Raw genomic sequence first — 16312 nt, 5'->3', positions numbered from 1 at the left:
TCCTATTTGCTACAATTTTATAAGAGGATGATGGAATTTAGTGGTACTGAGACAAGAAGGATACATATGGTTGAGCTCTGGAAAAGGAATTCCTATGCAGCTTCATTTTGAAACACATCCTCCATCCTAGGAAACAGCCACTGTGGTTACTCTGACTCAGCCCGATCTATACCCTAGACAATACTCCATCATCACTGCAAAGAAAGGAAAATTGTGATCTGGGACTGATTTGATGTGTGGAGGAGACTCGAAAAAGGACCCTTCCCTGACAATCCCTTAGCAACAGCCTGACCATGAAAACCCTCCTCCCTCCCTCCCCTACATCCATCCCAGGCTGTGAACAGAAAAGAGGTCTTGGTCTCTCAGTCTCCACTCAGTAACTCCACTCCTGGGTTACTGTTGAGCCCCCTGCCCCGCTGTTTCTTTCATTTGGTTCTTTCCTTACATCCTCTAGATAATTTTCAGGTAAGTAGGGAATTTCAGCACCAAGATAAAAAATACGGGTTTAAGTCTTTACCTTTGTGATTTCTTCTATACAAAATGATTTATTAAAATCTATTTTATAGGTTTGGATTCATAATAAGTAAGAGGTCCAGAAAAACCTTAAGATGTAACAAAGCGATTTATAATTACACTTTACGTAGTATAATATTGAATCCCATGTACTACTTTGAAGAAACACATACAGGAAATTAGGCAACTCCAATCTGTCGCCTTCATTGTTGCCAATTTTCTCCAATTTATTTGCTTCAATATTAATGCTTGGACCTGGAAGTTTCTTTTTGGCAGAACGTACTTGTCTGCCACACCCATCCTAGGTGGGTTTCAGGGATGATGCTGTCTTGGTAAGGTGAGTAAAGAAGCATGATTGCAGTCAGGACAGGTGACATCTGAATTGGGAAGAGCAAACATGCAGGTAGAAGGAGGTGGTGGAAGTCAAGGCAGGGATGGTGGAGCCAGAAGATGCTGGTCACAGGAAAGCACTGGTCACAGGATCGTAGGACTTTTGTCCTCCTGTATCTAATAGTGATAACTTCTTCATATCAGGCAAGTGCTTCCCAATTTTCACTATATTGCACCCCGAAAAGTCAAATAAAATGCCAAACAAAAGCAATAGGTATTAAAATCATGCTGTGTCTTTAAATTTCTGGGATAGAGTGTGGGTTTCTGTTTTAAAAACCTTTTAGTTTCATTTCAGTTGCCCATAGCTGGTTTACTTTGAAAAAAAAAAAAACACTAGAAAGAAATGAGTTAAATATTGAATGTTTTCCATAAAGTAAGAAAACAAAAATAGAGAAGTGTGGTCATATATTATTAAGGACATTTCATTTCTGCAAAATGACTTTACTTTCACCAAAGGATAATATTCTCTTGTCTACTTTCACCTTAGTCTATAAAATAAAATAAATAAAATTCATGCATAACCTTAGGATATTTTTTCAGCATAAGTTAAATTTACTCAGTTATCACATCTGTTGTTGTGGTCTGACTTCAATATTAAAACCATATTGAAAATAAATTCAAAGATGAGAAACACTTTCTTTCCTCGAAGAAGTATTTCAGAGAATATTTTGAGACAGAGCATGTTCTCATTGATAATGTTTGAATATTCTGATTAAATTAATAATATTAATTATTTTGTGGATCATAGTTCAGTATTCTGTACCCTAAGAATCAATATATTTTGAAACAAAAATGTTATTTTTTAAAAATGTGAACTAAACATCTGCATAAATCATGATTGAATAGTTGATGGGTTTTACTCTACTGCCTGAAAAATAATAGTAATATAATAAAGTAGCAAAAAAAAAATAGTAAGGTTTTACTTTAATGCCTGAAACTACCAAATCATGGGCCAAATTAATGGACCAATGGTGTTAAAGACACTAGCTATCAGATAACCATGAGATTCAGTAAATAAAAATAATAGCCCCTGTATTTACCCAAGTTTACTCCTGTGAGCAAAATTTTAGGCTGTGACAAAAGGAGGGAAGGGGCTAGGCAAAGCCCAGTCCTGACCCGAATTTAAAAAATGGAGGGTTGAAGCAAGATGGACAAGGTGGTAGAATTCACAGTAGGTGCTTCTGGGTGTGCCAGGGAGGATGCAGAGACTAGACCAAAGATGTGCAAAGTCCAGACCAATCAATTGCCTGAAAAAACGCTGCCCTAGGCCAGGAGAGAAACACATTACAGTGTTATAAATCACAGGTCCAACATGGTACCCCTCCTAAAAGGCAGAAAAAGAAATCTCCTGGTCCATAGGCTGGTTCAAATATGCACCAGGCTTTTGCCTCAAAATGGGAAGGAACTAGCTTTAGGCCAAATCCAGCTCTACATGTGCCTAGGAACCCTTCAAACAAAGTCCAATGGATCAAGTTGTTTCCACCTAGCTTAACTCGATCTCAGAACAAATTTCCAGGACATTTATAAATTTATACAAATATTTGGCCCTAAGGGAAGTAAAATTCTTAATGTCTACATCCAATAAATTTATAAGGCACATAAACAAGTAAGAAAATACTCATATGAGGAGAAGATAGACCAGTAGAAAGAGACCAGATTTTGTTTCAGACAGAGAAACTAAAAATTGTAGTGACTCCATTCAATAAGTTCAAAAAGGTAAGATGAGACATGTCAGGTTATAAACAGTGACCCAAATAAAATCTCTATAAGTGAAAAATAAAATATATGAGATGAAAAATTGACCAGCTGATATATTAAAGCATGATCAAATAATTGCAGAGAGAAATATTAGTGAACCTGAAGACATAGCAACAGAAAGGTTCTGAAATCAAACAGGAAACACAGGGGAAATCTTAAGAAATTAGTGAGATTTGGGACTAATGCAGATGAAATAATATGTATAAGTGGAATTCACACACACATGAAAGAGATCCAGAAATAATATTTTAAAAAATCATTATTTTCCAAATTTGATGTAATAAAAAACCTCCACATCTATGAGTCTGTACAAGACCCCCCAAAAAAGAAACATGAACAGCCTTCACCCTAATGCATCAAAAACCAAATACTGAAAGACAGTGATTACAAGAAAAACCTTAAAATCAACCAGAGAAAACAAGGGCAAGTTAGGAATAGAGAAATAAATCAAAGGGTGGAAGCAAATTTCTTGTAATACAAAAAATACTTTATTACAATACTAAAAGAGAAAGTACAGCTAATATAGAATACTACACTCAGCAAAAGCAACTTTAAAAATGAACCCTGAATAAAAACTTTCCATATGTGTAAGAGCTGAAAGATGTTGTCAACACCAGACCACACCACGATAAATTTCAAAGAACTTCAGGCAGAAGGAAAATGAAATTAGTTAGAAAGATGACTCCGTAAAAACAAACAAGAACAATGAAAATGTTCCTTCAAAGGTAAATAGGTAAGATTTATTCATTATAATCTAAATATCATTTAAAGGCAATTTACTGTTTAGCAATGATAAATATAAAATTAAATTAAAATTTTATATTATAAATAAATAAAAACATAACTTATAGACATTTATCACAGCAAAAATATTCAAAGTATAATGCATCAAAATAATAATCTTGAATAAAATAAATATCCCTAAATAGCTGCTGATTCTGTGTGATGAGAATGAGAAGCATAGCATTTCACTGCTTTAAATTCTAGGCCTTGATATTTCATATGAAATAAATTAATGTAAAATAAATTACAGTAACCAAAATGAAGCTGTAAAATCCTTGTCAGGGTTGAGTCCAGAAAGATTTCAAGGTCATATCAAAGTAACTCTCAGAAGGTCCCCTAAAATTCAATTTGGACAAGTACAATAGCCATTCATTCCTACAGAGTCTGGGAATTATTAATGTTCATGCCTGTTCCATTCCTTTGTATACACTTTCAACTCTGTCCAAGGGAAGGCATCACAAATATTAGGTGAAACATTCTGACTTCAGGAACAAAATGGACAAGGATAATGCAGCAAGGACTTTTTTTTTGTTTGCTTTTAATACTGTGGGGTTTGTTTTGAAGATAAAGATGTCCCCTTCTTTGGAGTTCCTTTGTTACTGAATATTCAAGAAGGACCAAGATGAGATTCAAAAAAGTAGGAAGTGGGATATTTTCCCTTCTCCACCTCTATTTAGTTGCATACTTAATGGAAAGAGGAGTCAAGATTCCCACTGAGTTTTCAGGTCTATCTTGCAGTCACATAGAAGGAGACATAAATTTTGTCCATGATTGGTGTGAGTTCTTGGCAGTAAGGTCCACTCTGCTTGTGTTCTCAGAAAGTTGAGTGTGACACTTAATTCATGGGTAAACAATACCTCTTCCTACATCTTAAACTCTCCTGTACCCTTGGTCCATACTTATTTAGAGAATTCATTTATTTCTTTTTGTCAGGGATGACCACCTTTTAAAATTCTGATTTCTAACCAAAAGAGTCAAATTTTATTGTCAATACTATCAACTGTCAAGGAAATAAAGGACAACAGCTTTATTACTTAGTCTTTAATTTATGATTTACTGATCTTCTTCAACAGAATGCCTGCTAAAAATTTTAGTTTTAATAATATTACAACATAGATTTGTCACAGATTATTTAGATTAGGTAGATCAAAGTACAAGATTTAAATTCATGTAGAGGAATCAAATATATCCAATTGCTTGAAGTAGGACATTAAAGTATAATTTGTTGTAAAGTGCACATGTATAAAAGTAACTTGATGATTTTATGAAAAATACCATAGAACAGAATATGACTATAAATATTTTAAAAACTATTAAAGAATAACATAATGGGATATTCAAGAAGAATAAAAGGATAAAGTTCAACAGGATGTGAGTCCATGGAAGGATCATTTTATTAATCAAATGAAATTGTTACAATTTAGCTCAAGATGGCTTTAATAAGCACAGGGTTAATTCACAGAGATTGGGTATTAGTTTGCTGTCTTCAGAGATTTATTACCTTTTCATATCTATTTGATGTAAACTGCAGCATCCTAATATGAGAAAAAAATCTAATTTTCACCAAATGTATTTTTTAAAAAAATCATCAGACATGCTGGCAATGAAATGTTTCCATTGAAATATCTAAAATATACAGAAATCTATATTAAAATATAATTTATAATACTATTAAGCCAGAAAGATTATTTACTATTTGCTGATATGTTTTTTTCTGACATTAAAGGACTCTGTACATAAATTTAATATATGGAAATTAAAAATTTGAATTAACATAAAATTATAGATGTCATACAAAATGTGACAAAGTCAGAGTTGCAATAAAATTAATTTGGTTTGTCATTTTGATTTGTGAAATGGTGGGCTTAGAATAAAAGACTAATATTTCTATTTTTTTTAGTATTAATATATTATTTTAAGTTGAACTCCTTTCTGAAGAACAACACATATAAGATGCCCCAATAACAAATTACATTTTTAAAATGATTAGAAATGTTGGAAGAATTGGTTCTGCAATTATTTACTATACTGATATTTCAAACAAAAGCATAATAAATGCTAATCATTAGTCACTTATGGAAATCTCAAAATATTCTAATTAACACATACAAATGGTGATATTATTAATTTATTTAGATTTTTCAGATTGTTTTGATTGTTTTAAAGAACTAAGCATATTGTGCTAGAAACAGTCCATATACTTTCTTTTAAGGCATTGCTTAGATTAATTCAACATATGTTTAACAATTGACTATTTAATTTGAAAATATTATAGAATCCTTAAGGATATAAAAATTAACAGAGCATATTTTTTGCCCCTATTGAATACATATGACATGGTAGAAATAATATGAATATGTTAAAAAAATAGAATATGAAGCATAGATACTTTAACATTAATAAATAATTACAGATAAATATCATAATTTGTATGTTAGGGGCAATTTGAATATTTCATATCATTATGTTATCTTTTATATAAATAATAAATATGAAAAATTTTAAAGAAAAAGAAAAATGGTATCTATGTTGATACTTAGGCAGCATTTTAGTATCTTTTAGTACCTACTACCAGTTTTATTCTGTTCACTAAGAAGTAGCATAAGACTGATATTTTATAAAAAAAAATATTGTGTATATTTAGGGTAGACAAGCATGATATTGTAAAATATATTACTATAGAGAAGGAAATGAACATATCCATCACTTCACATAATTACACATTTCTTTCTTATTGCCGAATCAGTTTAAATGTACTCATGTAGTATGAATCTCAAATACCATGCAATTTATTATGTTGTGTTGTCTTTAAAATGAAAGGAGTGCAGTGTAACACCTATCCCTGAAATGTCCTTCTTCAGTCCCAGAGACTTAGCAGGCAAGGGGAACAACAAGAGCAGACCCAGGTTGAAATGTTCAGATAAATTCTGTCTTGAAGGACATTGACTCTCTGTTTCTCAGGTACATTGCAAATGAGCAGGCTAATGTTATCTCTAAGAACTACTTTCTTGCACACACAACTGCCCCTTGGGATGCTGGTCTTACCAGGAACAAAGCAAACTAAGCAAACTGATGATGTCACTTATTCCTTAGCCTAACTTAGGAACTCCGCTCCCTGCAGTAACCAGTGCTTTTCGGAGCATCATTGAGAGGGAAATGCTCATGCAGCTGGCCACCCTGGAAAAAAAACACCAAGGAGGAATGAAGTTGCTACTTTCTAGTGAACTACTGCAGGCACTACGTGAAACAGGTGCACCTATGCACCCCATTGCCACTGGACTTTCTGGTGAAGCAGCCGTCCAGTCCACCACCACTGAATTTTCTGTGTAAGCATTTATCAATAAACTTTCTATCTCACATCTCCTGTCTGAATGCTCTCCTGGGTCTCCCAGCAACCCCATACCACTGCCCTAGAACAACGTGGCTGTGGATGTCCCATGTCTATTGTCTCGATGTTGTACATTAGATCTCGGGACTTGTTTACCCTCTCTTTATTCCTCACTTTGGTAAACAACATTTTGTTATCTAGATCTGTTTATTTTTTTTTCAATTTGAATTTTATGTTTCCACATAATTGAAAAAAATGTGATATTTTTCTTTCTCTGTCTGCCTCATTTCACTTAGCAGATGGTCCACCAGGCTCACCCACATTGTGATCAATGACCATACCAAGGGGGTTTCAGTGCTGAACAATATTACATTATGTAAATATAACCACAGTTTTCTTTATCTACTCATCTATTGTTAACTTAAATTGTTCATGTATTTTGGCTATTGTGAATAATGCTGCAGAGAACATGGAAATGCATATTTTTATAGGGTTGTGAAATCATTTTTTTTTAGGTATATGCCCAGAATAGGGATTACTAGATTCTATGGTTAATTTCTTTAAAACCTTCCATACCATCCTCCATAATAATGCTGCCAATTACTGCCTAAGAGTTCCCTTTCCTGCACACCCCTAACAATTTTTATTGACTGGTAACATTTTGACACTAAACGTCCAAAAAGATGTGTTTTATTCTATTCTAAAAGTAGAATAGGGTTTTTGACTTGAATTTCCCTCATGTTTAATGGAGACCCTCTTATCATACATCCATTGGCAATTTTTATATCATCTTTGGGAAAATGTCTCTTTATTTGCCCAGTTCTTAACTGGGATATCTGTTTTTTACTATTGAGTAGTATTTGCTCTTGAGAGATTGTAGCTCTTATTCTTTTATTAGGTATGTGGTTTTCAAATATATTTTTCACTATGTAGACTGCCATCCTATTTTATTATATCCTTGGCTATACAGATGATTTTTAGTTTGTTGTAATCATATTGATTTTTATTTACTTTTTGGCCCAGTCTTTTGGTGTGATATCCAAATTGTTGCCAAGGTCAGCATCCAAGAGATTTTCCAAGATGTTCATTTCCAAAGGTTTTCTAGTTCTGAGTCCCACATTTAGTCATTTTATCCATCTTGAGTTGCTTTTTGCATATGTAAGATAAGGTTCCAATTTCATTCTTTTGTAGGTGAAAAACCATTTTTCCCAGCATCAGTTATTGAAGAGACTTCTCACACTGTGGTCCTCTTGGTGCTCTGTTCAAAAAGAACTTAACATTTTGTATTAAGATTTATTTCTTAGATCTGTAGTCTATTATTTATATTGGTCTGTGTATTTCTTTTTATACAAGTATCATACAATTTTTACTTAAATATATCTGCAATATAACTTTAAATCAGGAATTATAATGCTTCAGAATTATTTTGGCTATTCAGAATCTCTCCTATTTTTATATGAATTTTAGAATGTTTTTCCACCTCTGTAGAAAATGTCATTGGGATTTTGATAGGGTTGCTTTAAAAGTGTATATCAATTTAGATGGCATAATTATTTGAGGAACATTAATTCTTTAAATCCATGAGTGTGGAATATCTGTCTGTTTATATGGATTTTTAAAAATTTATTTTTCAGTTAGTTCATTATTTGTGTACAAAAATGCTAGAAATTTTTGCTCACTGTCTTTATCTTGAAATTATTAAATTATTAGTCCATATGTGTGTGTGTGTGTGTGTGTGTGTGTGTATGCATGTGTGTATGATGTGTAAACTTTGGGACTTTTTACACATAAAAGATATCATCTTCATATGAAAAATATTCTTCCTTTCTGATATGGTTACTTTTTTATACCTGGTTTCAAATTCATTATTATTTCTATTTAAGTTTGTGCACACAGGACTGATAGCCTTTGACCTGAGTGAGCCTAAGGATTTATTTTTTTTAATATAGATACTTATTTATACATGACAGTAGAATGCATTTTGACACCTCGTACACAAATGGACCACAACTTCTCTTTTCTCTGGGTGTACATGGTGCACAGTCACACTGGTGGTGTTACCATATTATATTATATAGGGTAATAATGTCTGTCTCATTGCAGTGTGCTTCCCACCCCATACCCCTCCCCTGCCATCACTCTCCTCTGCCCAATCCAAAGTTCCTCCATTCTTTCCTATCCCCCTTCCCATTATGGATCAGCATCTGCTTATCAGAGAAAACATTTGGCCTTTGGTCTCTTGGGTTTGGCTCATTTCACTTAGCATGATATTCTCCAGCTTCATTCATTTACCTGCAAATGGCATAATTTCATTCTTATTAAAGGCTGAGTAATATTCCACTGTGTATATTTACCACATTTTCTGTATCCATTCATCTGTTGAAGGGCATCTAGGTTAGTTCCATACTTTAGCTATTGTGAATTGAGCTGATATGAACATTGATTCCACTGTGTCACTGTAGTTTGCTGATTTTTTAAGTCCTTTGGGGATAAGCTGAGGAGTGGGATAACTGGGTTATTACTTGGTGGTTCCCTACCAAGTTTTCTGAGGAATTTCTATGCTGCTTTTCCATCTCTTAAATGATAATATTTCTATGTGTTTGGAACCCTGAAACTCTTCTTCAGGTATTTTTACATGTATAATTATCTGTTGTAGACTGTGGTTTCCCTACTGTGCCATACAATGCCCCTTACCACTGTGTTTAGATGCCCATTATCTTTCCTCTCACTATTCTCTTCCACCTCTCTTTTCTATCATTTGGTGAGCTGGCCACTATTCCATTTATTCTTTTTCTATGAGATATTTTTCTACAAATGTCTTTCTATGTTTCACTCATTTCACTTAACATAATATTCTTCAGTTCCACCTATTTTACACAAATGACATTTCATTTTTTATACATGAATATTACATTGTGTACATGGAATAAAAATGTGCAAAAAATTTATAAACATAATTCAAAATAACGTTTGTATAAACTTAATTTATAATAAAAATTTGTATACATCATTTTCCTAAATCAATGTATACATTCTATGTTATCACAATCAAAATCTCAGGAGCAGGGGATCCAAGATGGCGGGCTAGAGGGAGGCTGCATTCTGTTTTGCTCTGTGACCTTGGATTTCAGTAGTGGGAATACTGTTTCTCTGCGAATTATTAGAGGACCCCCCAACAGCTGCTCCCTCTCAGGTCTCTAGGCCTCAGTGTCAGTGCAGAACTCGGCCACTCACCATGGAGGACCTCCAGCCACCACTCCTGTGTGGAACCCCTTCTACCAGCATGGGGCTCCCTAGTTGCCTCCATCTTGGGACACTGCAACCAATGCCAAAGTCCCCTACATGTGATGGGGGACACGGGACAGGGATTGGAGATAGCTGCAGCCACAGCACTGCACACCACAGAGCTGTATCTCTGAACATGCCACCAAACGCTACCACCTGGCCCAACCCAACTTGATACCCCATCTCTGAAAGCAGTCACCTCCATCTTGGGACACTTTTTCACCATCTTTAGTTGGTAGCCCCCAGCTTGGGACACTGTCTAGGGACTAGAAGCTATATCAATGTACATGTAGTTCCCAACTCCCCCCAATCCCCCCCAGCCACTAAACCAGCCCAGTACTTGTGGCTATGTGGTCCATCTGTAGCTTGCAATGCCTGGCCCTGAATGCCCAATACAAAACAGCCCTCTATAGCAGGTGTGCAGCCCCCAAGCACATCCCACAAGACTGCCTGAGAGAGAGAAGTTCCTGATTGGGAAGTAAAAAGGAAGGGGTGAGTGAGATACAGTTTAGAGACTAAACTAGAGTCTAGGAATTGTGAGGTGACAGGTGATATGAGGAGATAAGCCCAGGCACCCACATCACATAAGCAGGCTGCAAAGGAGATCCTTGGGGTGCAGTCTCCCATGGGGACCAGCAAGTTTTATACACCACCTCCAGGAGCTCTACCCCCGACCAACTATCCCAGCCTAATAACCTTCACCATCCTGGGGGTAGAGATTCTAGCAAACAACAGACAATCCCACCTATTGGATGAGAAGGGAAGCGGGAAAGACAATGAGCTTCAACAAAAGCAATCCTTGTATTTTCCTTCAAGTCATTATTTCTCCTCCTCCTCCTCCTCCTCCTCCTCCTCCTCCTTCTTCTTCTTCTTCTTCTTTTTCTCTCTTTTCTCCTGTCCTCACATTTACAACATTTGTGAAACCAAGCACTTTTCAAGAATTAGGCTACAGATGTCTGAATATTATGTTACAGTTGTGTTGTATACTCTTTTATCTCCTATTTTTACATTTTTTATTTTTCTTAATTTTCAGGCTTGTTTGTTTTGTGTACTCTCTCTATTGTCTTCCCACTTAATTGTCTCCACAAAATCACTTTTTGTTTTTTCTCCTGCTACTAGCCAACTTCTTTAGATTTCTCTTTCACACTTCCTAACATCTAATAACTCTATATCCTCACCTCATACCTCCTTAACATCTCATCCTACACCCTGCTCCATGTTCTTTCTTTGTCCACCATCAGAAACTATACTCTTTTGCAAAACTACTGTTTATATTGTAGATAATAATTGAACTCAAGATTTCTGCTTATTGTTACAAGTCTGTAAACACCTTAATAGCAGCTATTTAGTTCAAGGCTACATATTGTTTGTATTGGGATCTGTTCACATTGTTCTCCCCTTAAAGGAGAGGTATTGGAACCCTGCAGGGACACTATAAGACTACAGTAAAAACTCTCGTGCCTCAGATCCCCAGTGCTAGAAGGGAAGATACATGAACAACATGAAAAATCAAGGGAAGAAAGTGCCCCAAACAAACCAAGATACTACATTATTAGAACCCATGGCCAGCAACACAGAAGAAATTACAGAGAAGGATTTCAGGATATACATAATTAAAATATTCTGTGAATTAAAGGATGATATGAGAGCACATACAAGCAGCAAAAGATCATTTCAATAAAGAGCTACATAAGCAAATACAGGAAGCAAAAGATTATAGAGATAGAGGTTCTGAAAAACAAACAAAAACCAAACAGAAATCCTTGAAATGAAAGAATCAATAAACCAAATTGAAAACTCAATAGAAAGCATCACCAACAGATTAGATCACTTGGAAGAGAGAACATCAGACAATGAAGACAAAATATATAATCTTGAAGATAATGTTGACCACACAGGAAACCATGAATAGAACATTCAAGAATTATGGGAAAACATAAAAAGACAAAAATTTAAGAATTATTGGGATACAGGAAGGCATAGAGTTACAAACCCAAGAAATGAACACTCTATTCATTTAAATAATATCAGAAAAATTTCCAAACATGGAGAATGAATTGGAAAACAAAATACAAGAGGCTTACAGGAAACCTAATGTACAAAATCACAATAGATTTGCACCAAGGCACATTATAATGAAAATGCCTAGCATGCAGATTAAGGAGAAAATTTTAAAAGCAACAAGATAAAGGAATCAAATTTCATATAGAGGGGAAATCAATTTGGATATCTGTAGGTTTTTCAACCCAGACTGTGAAAGATAGAAGATCTCAGAACAACATATACCAAGCTCTGAAAGAAAATGGATTCAAAACAAGAATCTTATATCCAGAAAAATTAAGCTTTATATTTGATGATGAAGTAAAAATCTTCCATGATAAACAAAAGTTAAAAGAATTTACAACTAGAAAGCCTGCACTACAGAACATCCCTAACAAAATATTCCATGAAGAGGAAATGAAAAACAAGAATGAAAATCAGCAAAGGAGAGGTATTACACTAAAGGAAAAACCAATCAAAGGAGAAACCAAGTCAAGTTAAATTACCAAAAATAAATAAACAAAAATGACCAGGAATACAAATCATGTCTCAAAAATGACCCTGAATGGTAATGACCTAAATGCACCAATTAAAAGTCACAGACTGGCAGATTGTATTAAAAAAATAAAAAGACCCAACAATATGGTGCCTCTGTACAGGGCTTTTTGTCTTGGATTGTGCATTCCCTTAGTATTTTGTTATAATTTGTTTTGAATTTTAGCCCATGATTATATATCTTCTATTATCTAAATTCATATATTTCCTTCTAAACTGTGATCTTCCTTATGGAAAACCCACTATTTCCCTCTCCTGCTATAGCTTGAATAAGTGTCTCCCAGAATCACATGTGATATAGAGTTTTTCCAGTTGGTGGTACTACTGGATGCTTTTTTGCTGTTATTGTTGTTGTTCTTATGCATGAGAGGAGAACGTACATACATGGAGTATAACTATTAGGATCCCATCCTTGTGGTTGTACATGACGTGAAGTTACCCTGGTCACGTATTCAAATACAAGGCTAGGAAAACTATGTCCAATTAATCCCACTGTCCTTTTTATTCCTCTCCCCATTCCTTCCCTTATGTTTCCTTTGTCTAATCCAATGGACTTCCATTATTCCCCTCTTCACCTTCCCTTCTTGTGGATTAGCATCCACATATAATTGGTTTATTGTAATTAGCATGATATTATCCAGTTCCATCCATTTACAGGCAAATGCCATACTTTCATTCTTCTTTATGGCTGAATAATATTACATTATGTATATATACCACTTTTATTTATCCATTCATCTATTAAAGGACACCTAGATGGGTTCCATAGGTTGGCTACTGTGAATTGAGCTCCTACATTGATGTGGCTGTTTTACTGTGGTATTCTGATTTTAAGTCCTTTGGACATAGACTGAGGAGTGGGATAACCAAATCAAATGGTGATTCCATTCCAAGTTTTCAAAGGAATCTACACAATGCTTTCCATATTCGTTGCACCAATTTGCAGTCGCACCAGCAATGTATGAGAGTATCTTTCTTCCCACATACTCACTGACATTTATTGTTACTTGTATTCTTTTTTAAAGTTTTTTTATGTGTTCTACTTAGTTGTACATAACAGCAGAATGCATTTCAATTCATCATGAACAAAATGGAGTGCAAAATTCCAATACTCTGGTTGTAGAGATGCACCATTTGTGCAATCACACGTGTACCTAGGGTAATGGTGACCATCTCATTCCATCATCTTTCCTATCATCATAACTCCTCCTTCCCCTCCCCTTTGCCCAATTCAAAGTTCCTCCATTATTTCCATGCCTCCCCCATCATACATCAGCATCCACTAATCAGAGAAAAATATTAACCTTTAGATTTGGGGGATTGGTTTACTTCACTTAGCATAATATTCTCCAACTCCATCCATTTACCTGCAAATGCCAAAATTTATTCACTTTTAATGCTGAGTAATATTCCATTGTGTGTGTGTGTGTGTGTGTGTGTGTGTGTGTATATATATATATATATATATATTTTACAGTGAAACACCCACATTAATGCACAGTAGCCAAGCTATGGAACCCACCTAGGTGACCTTTAATAGATGAATGGATAAATATAATATATATTATATATTATATATGATATATATAATATGCCAATATGTGTATATATCTATATACCCTTTATAATATATACATATACCCTTTATAATTGCCATTCTGATTGGACTGAAATGGAATCTCAGTGTAGTTTTAATTTGATTTTTTTAATTGCTAGAGAAATTAACATTTTTTTATATATTTGTTGACCATTAATATTTCTACTTCTGTGAAGTGTCCGTTCAGTTCTTTTGCCCACTTATTGACTATATTCTTTGTTTTTAGGTATTGAGTTCTTTGTATTATGTGGAGATTAATGTTCTTTCTATCTGAGGTGCATGTGGTAAAGATTTTATTCCATTCTGTAGGCTCTCTCTTTACATTCTTAATTGTTTGCTTTACTGTGAAGTAGCTTTTTAGTTTGATACAAATCCATTTATTGATTATTGATTATCCTTCTTGCACTTTAGGAGCCTTGTTCGGCAAGTCCGTTCCTAAGCTGACATGATATAGGGCTGAGCCTAATTTTGCTTCTGGTAAATGCAGAGTGTCAGATCTAATGCTTAGGTTCTTGATGGACTTTGAGTTAAATTTTGTGCAGGGTGAGAGATAGGGGTTCAATGCCATTGTACTACACATAGATTTCCAGTTTTCTCAGCACTTTTTGTTGAAGAGGCTATCTTTTCCCCAGTGTATGTTTGTGGCACCTTTGTCTAGTATGAGGTAACTGCATTTATGTGCTGTGCCTCTTTGTCTTCTATTTTGTTCCATTGGTCCTCACATCTATTTTTGTGCCGATACCATGTTGGTTTTGTTACTATAGCTCTGTAGTATAGTTTGAGGTCTGGCATTGTGAGGTCTTCTGCTTTACTAAAAAGATCGCTTTTACTATTCTGAATCTATTACTTTTCCAAAAGAATTTCATGATTCCTTTTCTATTTTTATGAAGAGCATCATTGGGATTTTAATAGGAATTACATTAAATCTGTATAGGGCTTTTGGTAGTTATGGTCATTTTGTCAAAATTAATTCTGCCTATATAAGAACATTGGAGATTTTCATTTTCTGACATCTTCAATTTCTTTCTTTAGTGTTTTACTACAAGAACCTTTAAGAGGTGGGATTTAATGGAAGTTAGGTCATGAGGGTTTACCTTGCAGGGAATATTGGGATTTCAGTCCCCATGAAGTGAATATGACACATCCACCACCTTACCTGCTCTAATATAATGTACTCCAACAGTCCTAAAAATGATAGGACCAAGTGACTATGAATTCAATACCTAAAACAGTGAACTCAAATGAATCTTTTCCTCTGTTAAGTTGATTATCTCAGGTATTCTGTCACAGTGTTAGAAAGCTAACAGTTACTGTATGCATACTGCCCATTTCTTAGTGTTTGACATTTAATGATTTGCACATGCTTAATGAATAGAATCTCACTAAATTTGTTGTGTTCTTTGAGGGGCTATAAATATAAAGGTGAAATGTACTGAAACACCAAGCAGGTGGTAAACAGGTATCTCCTTATGTTATATGTCATACTTTCATTTTTTGTTGTTGCTCTATCATTACTGTTTTCCCTCAAAGTTCCAGATGTTATACTTCAATACCCATATGTGAAAATTTGAAAGTTACATGTTACGTTAGGTAAAAAATGATTACATATGAAAAGATTTTGCTAAGGAACTGGAGCTCAGAAACACAGCAACATTCAGAAGCAAAAAGTATTACTGGGAACAGAAATCACCGTGTATATCATGATATTGTGCTTATGGGAAATGAATATTGAATTCTACTTCGCATAAAAAGTTCCATTATGGGTGGTGAATGCTTCCTACATTTTTATGGTTACTGGGTTTCAATTTTGAGAGCAAAGTACTCTTTTATATTGGAAATACCTCTTTATTATATTTTTACTTTCATATATAAAGTTGAAGTCCTATTGTTCTTGGATTGACCTGAATGCAGGGAAATATTCCGGGAATATATGATTTTGAGTCAGTTGGTATTAATTCTGCTTGATGATTAGAAATGTAAATATCTTTAACATACAATGTTATTGCAAATCCAAAACATTTTCTCCTAAATATTTATTTCATCAAAGGAAAAAATAAAGAAAA

Source organism: Marmota flaviventris, chromosome 1 (genome assembly GCF_047511675.1).
Source record: "Marmota flaviventris isolate mMarFla1 chromosome 1, mMarFla1.hap1, whole genome shotgun sequence".
Lineage (NCBI taxonomy): Eukaryota > Metazoa > Chordata > Mammalia > Rodentia > Sciuridae > Marmota > Marmota flaviventris.
This window is presented reverse-complemented; position numbering follows the sequence as displayed.